Source organism: Chlorocebus sabaeus, chromosome 9 (genome assembly GCF_047675955.1).
Source record: "Chlorocebus sabaeus isolate Y175 chromosome 9, mChlSab1.0.hap1, whole genome shotgun sequence".
NCBI lineage: Eukaryota > Metazoa > Chordata > Mammalia > Primates > Cercopithecidae > Chlorocebus > Chlorocebus sabaeus.
In genome coordinates, this window is record NC_132912.1 from 100,612,904 (window position 1) to 100,627,834 (window position 14,931).

Genomic DNA, 14,931 nt, shown 5'->3' on the forward strand with positions numbered 1-14,931 from the left:
AGCACACAGCGAGGAAAAGGGAGAGAAAGAAGAGAAATTATTCTGAAGAGGAAGCCGGGGGCGGGGCGGGGGAGGGGTAGAGCCGGGGCACTGGGGGTGGCTGGAAAGGTAGAGAGGTCGCACCTGGGGGCCTGCGAGAGGCTTCGCAGGCTGAAGCGTCTTGCCCCAGAAAAATCCCTGCCCCACTCTCCTTCAGGCTGGATGTCCCGGGGGCCGCGGCAGCGAGCGCAGAGCTCCGAGGCTCTCACGAGGGGGAGGGCAGAAAGGGGAGGCGGGGCCTCGCGCGGGGCGGGAGCCGAGCCTGTGGCCCGGGCGGGGCTCCTCTCCGGCGGCGCCGGAGTCTGGGGGCCGCGGCTTCCCCCTCCTGGCCCGCGGCGGCTCCTGGCCCCTCCTCCCCCCGCCGTCCCCACCCTCGCCGCCGCCGCCGCCGCCGCCAAAGCTAAACTCGGCCGTTGCCTGCAGGAGCCGCGGCAGCGGGCGATCGGGCCGTGAGGAGCTTCGGGCGCGGCCTCGCCTCCCGGGCCCGGCGCCTGCCTCAGCACCGCGGAGAGCGCCGCGCCCCTTGCCCGGACCCCGCCGCCCGCCGGCCCCCGGCCCACCTGTGCCCGGGCCCGCGGCGCCCGCATCAGCACTGCGGACAGCGCCCCGGGCCCCAGCTCGCCGCCGCCGCCGCCGCCGCCGCCCACCTGCTCCCGGGGTCAGCACCGCGGACAGCCCCCCTCGCCCGGCCTCGCGACAGCCTCCGAGCGCCCCCTCATCATGGCCACCGAGGTAGGGGCGAGCGCCCGACTCGCAGGCAGTGCCCGATTGCCGCAGGACCAAATGCCCTAGGGGCGGGCTGGGCAGAAGGGGGAGGCGGGAGTTGGGGGTGGGATGGGGTGATCCCCCGGGTCAGGTCTGGAGGGAGGAGGTAGGGGCTTAGTGAGGGCTCATCTCCCCCTTGCGTGTCAATCTTCCCCTCGCCCCACCTGAGCCCTTAGCTGTCCGCGACACTTGTTGGCATTAGTGCCAGGGTTGCTTCAGGGCCCCAGGCTGGGCTTTCCCCTTCCCTGGACTTCACAAGTCCTGAAACGGCTTTCCTAGAGGGTTGGAGACGCGTGTGTGCGCGTGTGTGAGGGGAGGGAAGGCGGCTGTCCGCCGTTGCTATGCAGTTGGCTTCTGAACCCTAAAGCTTGGCTAAGGGATGACAGACTTACCTCTACATCCGCATTTCCTTTGCGGGAGGGAGGGGACAAAGACATCCTCAGGCTGAGAACCCAAATGGTTGGTCCCCACTTTTGCACATCACCCTTCTTGAGTTTTTACCCCATTCGAGGTTTTTTTCTTTCTTTCTTTTTTTTTTTTTTCCCAGGGTGTCCAAATTTCCCCTCCATCTGATGGGAGGTTCTGCCTTCTTCAGGGTGCACTGATAGGTGTGTCACCTTCAAGCACTTGAAGGCTGAACCAAGGGGCCTGTTAGCTAAGGGCAGAATCCTGGTGTAATGCTTGAGGTCAGGGATTTCCCCCTCTACCCCTAGGAATTGCCCTTCTTCCCCCTCATTTCAGGACGGAGATTGGGCTGTTTATGATCCCACTTTATACATGGTAAAGGTGATGGATGAAAAACGAGAGGACTGATTTGCTACTCCACACAGCATGTCGGCAGTAGAGCTGAAAGTTTTTGCCTTTGAATTTTTGGAGTGAAACTCAGGACATCAGGGTCTCCCCAGTTCTGATGTTGACTTCCTTTGTGGTGTCTCCCCATTTCCAATCCAGCTGGCATTAGCTAGGGGAGCACAGAGGCCTTTGAATGATTCAATGCAGTGCTTCTGGGCATCCTAGTGAGCAGTGTGACATTAATACCAAGTGTGGCTGTTGTTATTCCACTCAAGTTTCCACCACAGAACAAGGTGTCATTGCTTGGCATTGCTTGGCGTTCTGACAAGGCACAAGGTTACCTAGGAGGAGAGCTTGCCCCTCAGGACTAGGTGTGGGGGCAAGCCCTGGGCAGACCCTGGACGCTTGGTTTCTAGAGTAGAGGAACCCAGAGTACTCACAAAGCACCAAAGACACAGAAGAGGGCAGGAATAATAAAGGGAGAAACCAAGGAGCTGGTTATCTTCCAGATAGGGCTGCCAGACTGCAGCAGAGCTGTGTTGGATGGAAAAGGGGAACTTCAGCTACATGGGCATGGCTGGGCCAGCAGTGTGGGCAGAGAAGGCAGCTGCCTCTGCGATGTGATCTGACAGATTCCAACAGGCCCATCTGTCCCAGGATATCTCCCTCACAGGTCTGCCATGGTCCACAGATTCCAACCAGCAGGCTACATCTCTAGGTTGAGGCGGCGTTTCCAGGAGGCTGCTGTGAGACATGCATGACTCTCCCCTGGGAGGGGCTCTGCTCATAACGCCTCTGAGAATATTGCACTTTCCTGTGTACAAAGCACTATCGCATGCGTGATCTCTTTCAGGCCTCAGAGCAGCCCTGTGAAGTGGGTAAGGATGGTATTATTATGCCCAATTAACAGATGAGACAACTGAGGTTCAGAAGCTTGCCTGGTCCCTGTGAAGGAGCCAAAGAAGGCATCATTATCCCATTTTACAGATGATGCAACTGAAGTGCTGAGACTTATTCAGGAAAATATGGTTAAAAGGTGGCAGGGATGGGATAAGAACTTGAGTCTTCTGCTTCTTTGGCCAGTGCTTTTTTTTTTTTTTCCCTGCATCCAATTAGCCTATTGTGTCACCTGATAGAGAGGAGGGCCCTCCAGGTCTTGATGTGAAGCTTTGATGGAGAGAAAAGGAAGTCATGAAGGGCTGGAGTGTGGCGACTCAGGCCCCTTGCTTGGCCTGGCTGGGTTGGTTTGAGGGCAGAGGGACAGAGGGGCAGAGGAAAATCCAGAAGTGATGGGGAGTTGAGGACAAACGTTCCTCACTTCACAATTTGGCCTTGGGTGGACTCTGATGGCAGAACTGAGGCAGGAAGCCTTAGCTCTGCCAGGGCACAGGACATGCACATATTCTGGGCTGTGGGGTGAGTCATTCTCCTGAGGCTGTTTTTACTATTAGAATTGAGTTGAGATTACCAGGACAAACTTGTTGGGAGAGGGAAAACATTGCTCTCAGTTCCCATGATTATTCTCTTAGGATTCTCAATAGGAAGTCCTCAGCTCTAGGAGAAGCTATATTGAGAGGAGAGAGGGAGAGGAAAGGGGTGGGGAGAGGGACAGAGAGGGAGGGGTGAGGGAGAGGGAAGAGATTCATGGGTGGAAACTGGGTCTTTTCTGTTCCCTAATTTCTGTTTAGGAGTTAGCATTAGGGGAGAGGTGTCTGTGAGGAACTCAGAGGAGGGATGGAGCCTCTTGAGCGATACACTGACCTCATTTGGAAAGCTGCAATGAGTCCATTTTCTGAGTAGCAAACCTCTGCGAATGTGTGTCACTGGGAGCAGGGTCTGCCCTGGGAAACAGTCCGATGACCAAGGACAACTGGGAAGTGCCTGGCTGGGAGGGCTTCTCCAAGTGGTGGGGTTTGGCCTCTAAGAGATTTTAAAATGCATCCAAGTAGCATTATTCAAGCAGGGTGTTTGGAGGTTTGACCTTTGAGGCATGGAATTAATGACCAGTAGACATTGGGTCAGGCTTGAGCACTGGTACAGGCTGAGAAGAAGGGAGGCCTTGTGGCTGGTGTTTTATCCTTAGGCTTGACCTGGCTGTCTGTGACTCACAATCCTCACTCCTCCTTCACACCCCAGCCAGGAAGCAGAGTGCTGGCATCAGCGGAATCTCCTGATTCTTGATGCCTTACATGCATCCTATGGAATGAGATGGTTTTTAATGAGGATGAAGATGGGGCCAGGGGGGCACTCCTGTTGGATTTGGCAGACTGGACAAGGAGCTCATTTGCACTCCAGAGCTTGTTCCTCTGTACCCCAGCTGGTTGACTGTCAGGTGAACAGGAGCCAAATATGTGACCTGTGGTACCCACTCTCCAGGAAGCCTCCCCCCACTTCTCACACTGAAGTTTGAAAATTGGTCCCATGGGTCTTACCACTGATTTTCTTCCTTATGAAATGCCTCTTGGCCGTGTCTTTACTCTGCTGCCAGTGGGCCAGGGATGGCAATAGGAGAGAGGGGCAGGGTTGAGGAAGGTGAGAAGTGGAGAGAGGCTCAGGTCTCTGGGTCAGTTAAGAACCGCCTGGGAGATGCCCAGGGGAGACTCAGAAACTGCAGCCTCAGAGAGAGGTGTGCACATATTTTGAGATCCTCTGGTAGGATTTCAGAGCATCATGGATCTCTGCTGAAAGCCCCACCAGCTTGCTGAAAGCTTAGTAGCTGGCCAGAGGTCTGGAGCCTGGCTTAGCTCTTGCCCAAGGGGCCCCAGTCATGGCATTCTTTATTTAGAGGTCCTAAACTAGCAGCTCTAGAAATGAGTCTGGTCCATGGGTGTGCCTTATTTAGTCTGTTGAGTGCTTATACATTTAAAAAATGTATTGGAAACATTCAAAAATCAGGATATTTGTTGTTAAAAAGATCTAGATTTGTGGCTTCTTTTGAGACACCAGAAGTGCTGGCAACCTGGGTATACATTCCTGTGTGGCAATAGTCATTTGCCTCCTGGAAATGGGGCATCAGTTTTCTAATTAGCCCCAGGCCCCACCTGGCCCACTTATTGCTCAGCCCCTGTGAACATTTGCATTCATAATCCCTGATAAAATCTCTAAAATGTCAGAGTTGAAAGGGGCTTGAGCAATGATGTAGTTTCAGTTTCTTAGTTTCCAGCTGAAGAAATTGAGGTCCAGAGAAGGGAAGACTTTCCCAGGGCCATGTGGCCCAGGGTCAAGTCTCCTGCTCCCAGGTCAGTGGGCCATCTTTCCACCAGGGCTTCCTGGCACTTCACACTCAAGCCACCATGAATGGAGAAAACCAGGAGACCCTGCCTTGCCTTAAATCCTACTCTTCACCAACTTCAGATGGGTCTGCAATATATGTACTCTATGCAGGTCTGGGAGACTAAGGCTCTGCCATATAAAATGTGTCTGATATCCTTTAGCAACTCCTCAAGAGTTGCTCCTTCACAAACACTCTCCAGGGAGAGAAGCAGATCTCTGGTCACCCAGAGGCTGGACAGTAGTCTAAGGCTCAGGATATTGTTGGTACTGAAAAGGGTGTTGACCTATCTTTCTCTGTTTACTTGAGAACTCATGGATCAAAGCCAAGAGGAAATGGGAATTTATTATGTAAGGTAGCACCCCCAAATCTTAATGTATTAATAGCTTAATACAATAGAAGTTTGTATCCTGCTCAGTGAAGTTCCAGGTAAGTGTTCCCGATCAATAGGTATTGATCTTTCCGGCAGTGATTCAGGGACCCAGGCTCTCCCCAACTTGTGGTGTCACTATCTTCAACAGAGGGCTCCACCAGCCTCCATGAAAGGGGAAAGAGCAGGGAGGAGTGTTACATCTTTATAAGTCAAGCCTACACATGGCATTCGTCACTTCCTCTCGCATTCTATTCAGTCATAGGGACCCACCTAACTGCATGGGAGGCTGGGAATTAATATAGCTGTGTGCCTAGGAGGAAGAAGAAATGGCTTTGGTCAATAGCTAGCCAGTCGCTAGAGACACATGCCTTCAGGACAGCACACATATATGTGTGTACACATGTGTGCATTCAGGCACAGATTTAACACAATCCCTATCAAATTAGCAACATCATTTTTCACAGTATTAGAAAAAACAATGCTAAAAAAGAGAAAAACAATGCTAAAGTTCATATGGAACCAAAAGAGAACCTGAATAGCCAAAGCAATCCTATGCAAAGAACAAATCCAGAGGCATCACATTGCCTGACTTCAGATTATACTACAAGGTTATGGTAACGAAAACAGCAGGTTTTATATGGGTCAGAGGAGAGGAAGCTGAGTCCATGTCAGAATGGTTTCTCTCCTTTCTTTCCATTCTCACCACCGCTTTTCTCACCACTCTTTAGTTTTTCCCATGGACTATTAGAAAGAGAATCATCCTTCCAACTGGCCCCTCACCCCAGTCTCGTCCACTTCCCACAAAACTGCTAGAATGAGCCTTCTAGGGGTAGGGGAGTCCACAGATTGACTGACTTTTGTAAGTTGGTTTTACAGGGGCAGAAAAAGGCCATAGCCCTGTTCTTTACTCTTGAAAATACATTATGAAACCTTAACCAGAGCAGACACATTAACAATTAACTTATTTATATTACCAAAGAATTCTTTATTTCTCCAAGTTTTCATAGGTTCCTAGTAGATATCAAGGGGATTTCCTCAAAGAAAACCTTGATTAGAGGAATCAATGAATATAAGCCTAGAGGAGGGCTTAGACATTATTTAATTCAGTCACAATACTTTGAGATTATGTACATTTTGTACATAGAGCAAGGTTCACCTGGATTTAGGAAAGTCACACATAGTGTTTTTGGATTCCCACCTTTTCAGGACCTTGATCTAACAATTAACTGCTCCTTCTACTTTATTGATAACCTTTCCTAGGTATTTATTATTTCCCAAGATTTTTGTTTGTTTTTAAATTTTATTTTATTTTAGATTCAGGGAGTATATGTGCATGTTTGTTTCATGAGTATACTGCATATTGGTGGTGACTGGGCTTCTAGTGTACCCATCTTTCAAATAGTAAACATTGTACCTGATGGGTAATTTTTTTAACCCTCACCTCCTCTCCTCTTTTGGAATCCCCAGTGTCTATTATTTTCATCTTTATATCAATGTATACCCATTGTTTAGCTTAGACTTATAAGTGAGAAGGTGTGTTTTGTGGTATTTGATTTTCTGTTTCTAAGTTAGTTCACTAAGGATAATGGCCTCCAGCTCCATTCATGTTGTGCAAAAGATATAACTTTATTATTTTGCATGGCGTGTAGTATTCCATGGTGTATATATACCACATTTTCTTTATCCAGTCGAGTGTTGATCATCACTCTGAAGTTGGTTCTATGACTTTGCTATTGTGAATAGTGCTGTGATGAACATACGAGTATAGGTGTCTTTTTAACATAGTGATTTATTTTCCTTTGGGAGGATGCCCTGTAGTGGGATTGCTGGGTTGAATGGTAGTTCTCTTTCTAGTTATTTAAGAAATCTTCATACTGTTTTCCATAGAGGTTGAACTAATTTACATTTCCACCAACAGCGTATAAATGTTCCCTGTTCCCTGCATCTATGCCAGCCTCTGTTGTTGTTTTTTTAATAGTAGCCATTCTGATTGGTGTAGCATGATATCTCATTGTGGTTTTAATTTGCATTTCTCTGATGCTTATTTATGTTGATCATTTTCGTGCATTTATTGGCACTATTTATTCTTTTCAGAAATGTCTGTTTATGTCCTTAGCCCAGTTTTTAATGGGTTTTTTCTTTCTTGTTGAGTTGTTTGAGTTCCTCACAGAATCTGGATATTAGTCTTTTGTCAAAGGCATAATTTGCAAATATTTTCTCCCTTTCTGTAGGTTGTCTGTGTACTTTGTTGGTTATTTCTTTTGCTGTGCAGAAGCTTTTTGATTTAATTAAGTCCCATTTGTCTATTTTTGTTTTTATTTCATTTGCTTTTGGGGACTTCATCATACATTATTTGCCTACGCCAATATCCAGAAGAGTTTTTCCTAGATTTTCCACTAGAATTTTTACAGTTTCAGGTCTTAAATTTCAGTCTTTAATCCATCTTTAATTAATTTTTGTATATGGTGAGAAATAGGGGTCCAGTTTATTCTTCTGCACATGGTCAGCCAGTTTTCCCAGCACCATTCTTTGAATAGGGAGTCCTTTCCCCATCCCATTTACAATAGCCACACACACACACACACACACACACACACACACACTTAACCAAGGAAATGAAAGATCTCTATGAGGAGAACTACAAAACACTGATGAAAGAAATCGTAGATAACACAAACATATGCTCAAGGATTGGAAGAATCAACATCGTTAAAATGACCTTGCAGCCCGAAGCAATCTACAGATTTAACACAATCCCTATCAAATTTAGCAACATCATTTTTCACAGGATTGGAAAAAACAATGCTAAAAAAAAGAAAAAACAATGCTAAAGTTTATGTGGAACCAAAAGAGAACCTGAATAGCCAAAGCAATCCTATGCAAAGAACAAATCCAGAGGCATCTCATTGCCTGATGTCAAATTACACTACGAGGCTATATAACCAAAACAGCAGGTTTTGTCTGGGTGACTGGTACAAAAATAGACGTATAGACCAAGGGAACAGAACCCAGAACCCAGAAATAAAGCAACATATCTACAACCAACTGATCTTTAACAAAGTTTTTCCCCAGTGTTTAAGCAAGTTTAAGTATCTTTCATCTCAAATCCTCCCCTTCAGTAGGAACCTTTCCTGCTCCTTGTGATCTGATTCTTGCCTCCTCTACAGTCTCGTCTCCCACTGTTTCTTATCTAATCTGCAAAGTACCTCCAGTCTTGCTGAAATCTGCCTCTAGCAGACCATGTGCTCTGTCTTTGTCACTTTGCACAAGCTTCTCTTTTTTCCTCGGTTGCCTTTTCCTCCCTCTCCACACTCCCTGCCTGCCCCCTACTACTAGTAACCCCTGGCCTTCCTTTATGACTCAACACAGGCTTCAGGAGGCCTTTTCTGAGTGAGCATTTCTGGGTAAGATGTTACTTCTCTGTGGCATTTGTCACTGTCTAATTCATTATATATTTACTTGTCTTCCTCCCTGGAGCTCAGACTCTTTGGCTCAACACCCCCAGAGCTTGGCAGTAGGAGAGACTCAATAAATGAGAGGCGAGTGACTGAATGGATCCAGCTTAATTACATGGGATGAACTGGCTGTTGTTCACTCTGCCTTTGGGGCTTGGTCTCCACGTGGTCTCAATGTTGGTCATATTTCAACCAGTGGGATTCTTGTCTTGAATGTGGGTGACTGAGGCTGGAGAGGTGGAAAAAGTGGCCGTGTTCTGTGGAATTGAGCCCATTCCCCTGAAACACTAGAGTCTGTGTCAATGTCAAGTCCACAGATGTGCACAAGGGACAGAAATCTCCCCTCTCCTTCCTGCCAGGGAAGGCTATTTCTTCCATTTCTGGCCTCAGTCCACTTCATCCACACTATTCTCTGGGGAAGTTTGGGGAACTGTTCATGGGCCCTTTGCTTCCTGTGGTGAGAAGTGCTGGATGTGAAAAGCATCCGGGGTGCTCTCTGGCCGGGGCCACAAAACTCAGCGTGGACCCCAGTCTCTGAGTTCAGGGGTGCATCAGGTGTTCCTCTGTCCCACATGCTACCTGCCCCCAACCCTGTTGTGAATTCCACTTGGCTGGATTGGAGCATCGGGTCTTGTTCAGTGCTGGGTTCCCCAGGCACAGGGTCTCACAAGTGAACGCTTGGTACTTGGTGAATGAATGAAAATATGAAAGGTTCTGCTGTGTGTGTGTGTGTGTGCGTGTATGTGTGTGTGTGGGGGGAGAGAGAGAGAGAGAGAGAATAAGAGAGAGAGACAGACAGAGAGAGAGAGAGAGAGAGGGAGGACTGGATCGGCCACCAGGAAGTCTTTTTCCTTTTGTTAAAATGTGTTGGTTCCAGAACTTCTCATTTTGGCTCAACTTTGGCCCTGCTTTAGGCTTGTTAAAAATTTTCTTAGAGTTGCGGTCTTGCTCTGTCACCCAGGCTGGAGTGCAGTGGTGCAATCACAGCTTACTGCAGCCTTTAACTCCTGGGCTCCAGCAATCCTCCCACCTCAGCCTCCCAAAGTGCTGGGATTACAGGCATGAGCCACTGCACCCAGCCTTGCTTTAGGCTTTTAAAAGGTCTTTCTTGGATAGCTCAGGGCAGCTTCTTGGGTAGACCCCACAGCCCTGCCTCTCTTGGCCTCCTGGAGCACCTGTAGTGTGCCCAGCTTGTCTCTGCATGCTGGGAACTTTCCTGGTGTTAGTGCTGGAAGACCCGCATTCTGGGAAACCCCTGTGTTTGGGATATGCTGAGATGGATGATCACTCTGAGCACCTGCGGCCCGCACGTCTCCTCAGGTCCACAATCTGCAGGAGCTCCGGCGAAGCGCCTCACTGGCCACCAAGGTCTTTATCCAGAGAGACTACAGCGATGGGACCATCTGTCAGTTCCAGACCAAATTCCCCCCAGAGCTGGACAGCCGGGTAAGGATGCCTTTTTCTACACTTGGAACCCAGGGCTGTGATGGAACTGAGGTTCTTATTGGAATGTATTTTTTTCCAGGATCATATGACACATAATATCAGAGGACACATAACCTGTTTGGCCACTTCAAAAGGATGAATTTTAAAAAATCAAAAGGATGATTCTTAATATTGTCTTACTGTCTCCTCATAGAAAGTTAGAGCTGAAGGGATCTCAGGAATTTTCTGGTCTGGCAGCTCTAAAGTTTCAGTTGCCTAAGAATGATGTAGAGAGCTTGTTAAACAAATGGAAATTCCTGAGTCCTACTGGATGATACAGGTGTTGTCCAGTGGTGCTGATTCAGTTGTTGGACTGTGGCTCAGGAGTCTCCATTTATTAGCAGCTGTTCTTAACCTTGGCTGTACATTAGACGTTCCTGGGGAGCTTAAAAAATCCCGATGCTCAGACTGCAGGCCAAACCAACTACATTAGACCCTCTAGGGGTGGGGCTCTGGAATCCGAATAGTTTTAAATCCTAATTTTAAAATGAATTTTAATCATGATTATTTAAACTTTAATATTTGTTTATTTGTACTTTTGTGGGTACCTAGCAGGTGTATATATTTGTGGGGTACATGAGATATTTTGATACAGGCATGCCATGTGTAATAATCACATCAGGGTAAATGGGGTATCCATTACTTCAGACATTTATCTTATGTGTTACAAACAATCCAATTATACTGTTTTAGTTATTTTAAAATGTACAATTAAATTATTATTGATTATAGTCACCCCGTTGTGCTATCAAATACCAGGTCTTTTTTTTTTTTTTTTCTCTTGATGGAAATCCAGGATGGAGTACAGCTCCCTGCAGCCTCTGTCTCCCAGCTCAGGTGATCTTCCTGCCTCGGCCTCCCAGGTAGCTGGGGTGACAGGTTCGTGCCACCACACCTGGCTAATTGTATTTTTAGTAGAGACGGGATTTTGCCATGTTGCCCAGGCTGGTCTCAAACTCCTGGGCTCAAGTGATCCGCCCTCCTCGGCCTTCCAAAGTGCTGGGATTACAGGTGTGAGCCACCATGCCCAGACCAAATGCCAGTTCTTAAACCTTAATTTTTAATGAGGAATTCCCAGGTGAATCAGAATCAAGTTTACACTGGGAGAATTGCTGGTCTTGTTCAGCTGGTCTTCTTCAGAAACAGTGCTGCTTCTCATCCTTGGCTGCACGTTAGAGGCACCTGGGATTTTGATAAAGGAAACTTGCAGGGTGTCAGCTTGGGTAGGGCAGGGCAGTGGTGATCTTTGCTGCTCTGACCTATCCTCCCTCTTCCCAGACCACTGACTCAGAATCTCCTGGCGAGGGGACTTGGGCATCATAGGGTTTAAAGACTGCTCAGATAATTTAAGTGTACAGCTGGAACTGAGAACCGTGAAGCCTTTGTTACTAAAACTGTGGCCTGTGGATCAACAATATCAACATTACCTGGGAGCTTGATAGAAATGCAGAATCTCGGGTCCCTCCCTGGATCACTGAATCTGAATCTGGGTTTTAATCTATTCCTTGGGTTATTCAGATATGCATCAAATTTTGAGAAGCTCCACACTAGTCCATCCCTCTCATCTAGCAGAGGAAACTGAGGGCCAGAAAGAAGTGACTTACGGGAGTTAGTAAGTACCAGATGGGCTTAAGTGCCCTGCCTCTCTGCTTTTTCACAGGACTCTTATTTTCTTGCTGACACAATTGCATCTTTCATGAGTACAGATCAAACTGGATGCCTTTGTGATCACAGTCTTGCAGGAAAAGCTTAGAGACTTAAAGGAAGAACTGCAGGCTGCTTTTCCCTTCTCCCTGCCTCGGGCAAAGGGGAGAGCCGGATGCACCATCCCACAGTCTGCTGGGTGGCATAAAAGGCAGTCAGCCAAGGGCTCTGCCCACAGCCTCTGCCTCTAGACTCAGCTAGTTGGGTGACTCATGGACATCAGACTGCTGTGAGGCATCAGCTGCTGAGTTTTGCTTCTGGTCCTGGAGTGTCCGCAGCTTTCATCCTAGGCTGCCCTAGAGTGGGCCTGGGATTGCAGAAGCCAGAAGGCAGATCCCGACCTTTCATTCAGCAGCCCAGCAGATCTGAATGGGTTTGGGAAGTGGGGGCAGGGATGGTCTGTACTGATAGGACCCCGAGCCAGCTTTTGGAGAGAATGTGGGTCTCTTTCTCATCTTAACATGCTTGTCCTGTAGAGCGGGGTGACCCCAGGCTGGAGCAGCAAGGCTTGTGGCATGGACTAGATGGGCAGGATTTTCATAAGATTTTCTCTCTGAGTTCTCCCCAGGTCTGTGTAGGGGGAACTCCTAAGCTTCTAACTATTCTTGGACAAAACTTTTGTCCTAGAGAGGCAGGGAGGTCCCTAAACTGTGTGATCAGCAGTTCTGGTCCTGCTGCATGAGAGGGGAAGAAGCTACTGTAAAGAACGTGACCGGGAGGCGGAGCTTGCAGTGAGCTGAGATCCCGCCACTATGCTCCAGACTGGGTGACAGACCTTCCCGGCTGTCTGGTGTTACACAGTGAAGAGCACAGACTGGGGTCAGAGCTGTAAACTTGGACAAGTTCTCTTAGCAGTCACTACGTATTTATTGAGCACTTAGCATTCACTAAATATTTATTGAGTATGTATTAGGCTCTAGAGATACAGGAGTAAACTCATGGCATTTATTTTTATTAGATGGTGTAGAAAATAAAAAAGCAAGCAAATACAGTTGACCCTTGCACAACATGGGATTAGGGGTGCCCATCCCCTGCACAGTCAAAAATCTGGATATAACCTTTGGCTTTCTACAAACTTAACTACTAGTAGCCTACTGTTGACTGGGAGCCTTCTGATAACACAAACAGTTTATTAACACACATTTTGCATGTTATGTATATTATACGCTGTATTCTTATAATAAAGTAAGCTAGAGAAAAAATGTTAAGGGAATCATAAGGAGAAGAAAATATATTGACTACTTATTAACTGGAAGTGGATCATCAAAAAGGTCTTCATCCTCATCATCTTCATATTGGGTAGGCTGAGGAAGAGGAGGAAGAGGACAGGTTGATCTTGCTGTCCCAGGGGTGACAGAGGCAGAAGAAAATTCACATATACACGGACCCACACAGTTCAGACCCATGTTGTTCCAGGGCCAACTGTAAATATACCTTGCTCAGGAGATAACAAATACTAGAAGAATAAGGGGAGGATGTTAGGCGGGTTGGGTGTGCTGGGGAGAGGTGAATGATCCTGGGCACAGGGGGAGGCTGTTGAATAAGGTGAGACCCATGGGTGTTAAGGGTGTCATGGCAGCCTGCAGGGGAAAGTGTGGCAACTGAGGAGACAGACACAAAGGGCCTGAGGCAATTTCAAGAAGCAGGTGTACTGAGTGAGGAGGAGAGGAGATGGGCCCAGGGGTAGCAGGGTCGGGCCATGGAGGGCCTAGCGGGCATTGTAAGGACTTCTTGGATTTTACTTGCAGAGAGAAGCTCTGGAAGTTGTGGGAGCTCTTGATCACAGCTGTGACGTAATCTGACTTTAACAGGAAGTTAGGGCAGGAGCAGGGGCAGGGAGGCCGGTGAAGGGGCCAGAGATGGTGGCAGCTGGAACCACAGAGCAGTTTGTGGTCTGTGTGGTCTTAGGCCCACAGAGCAGTCCTCACCTGTAAAATGGGGATGACAGTAGTACTTTTCTGATAGAATTGTTATGAGGGTTAAATGAAAGAGTGCATTTCCTGGCACATAGAAAGTACTTAATACATATTAGCTATTCCTGTTATGGATACGGGCAGGACAGCTTCTCAGGTGTCCAAACACACAGGGCTGTGGTGTTGTGGGTGACCTCTGAGCTAGAAATGCCCCTTCCTGGTCTCACTGAAGCAGTCTCATGCAGTCCCATCCAAACATGGAGAGCCCCTATGAATTTAGTCCTGAGCTCTCTCACAACCAGCAAGATGGGACGTGTCAAAATCACTAGAAAAGTTGTTCTGATCTTCTGCAGAAAACATCTAGGATATCATGGGAGCTTCCTGTTTCCAAGGGAGGACAAGCAGCCATTCTTATTCCCATTTTATAGATGAGGAAACTGAGGCCTAGATGGTTAAGCTGTAAGTTCAAGGTCACGCAGCCCGTTAGTTGATGGCGATGTCTGGACTGGCCCCCCAGTCTCCTGACTCCCAGGCCAGTGCTCTTTCTGCTCTGCCTGCAGCCTCTTTGGTCTTACCTGTGTGCCAGTGTCATCTCCCCCATCTACAAGGCCCCACCATTGTTGCCCCCAGCCCCACCTGTGACTGTGCGCACTCCAGGGAGGCTAACCACAGCCTGGTTCTGTCCCCCTCTCCCTCCAGATCGAGCGGCAGCTCTTTGAAGAGACTGTGAAGACCCTCAACGGCTTTTATGCAGAGGCTGAGAAGATTGGGGGCAGCTCCTATCTTGAGGGCTGCCTGGCCTGCGCCACGGCCTACTTCATCTTCCTCTGCATGGAGACCCACTATGAGAAGGTGGCCCCTCCCGCCCCACCGTGCGTCCCCTCCCTCAGGGCTGCCCTGCGGCACGCTCATCCTTGTCTGGCTCCTCTTTTTGCAGGTTCTCAAGAAGATTTCCCGCTACATCCAGGAGCAGAATGAGAAGATCTTTGCGCCTCGAGGCCTCCTACTCACAGACCCCGTGGAGCGTGGGATGAGGGTTGTATCCTTCCGGGCTGTTCTGTGTGAGGGCACAGGACTACCAACCGGTAGAGATCCCGGTGAGGCTGCCAGGAAACGGGGCCACCTTAGGGGCCT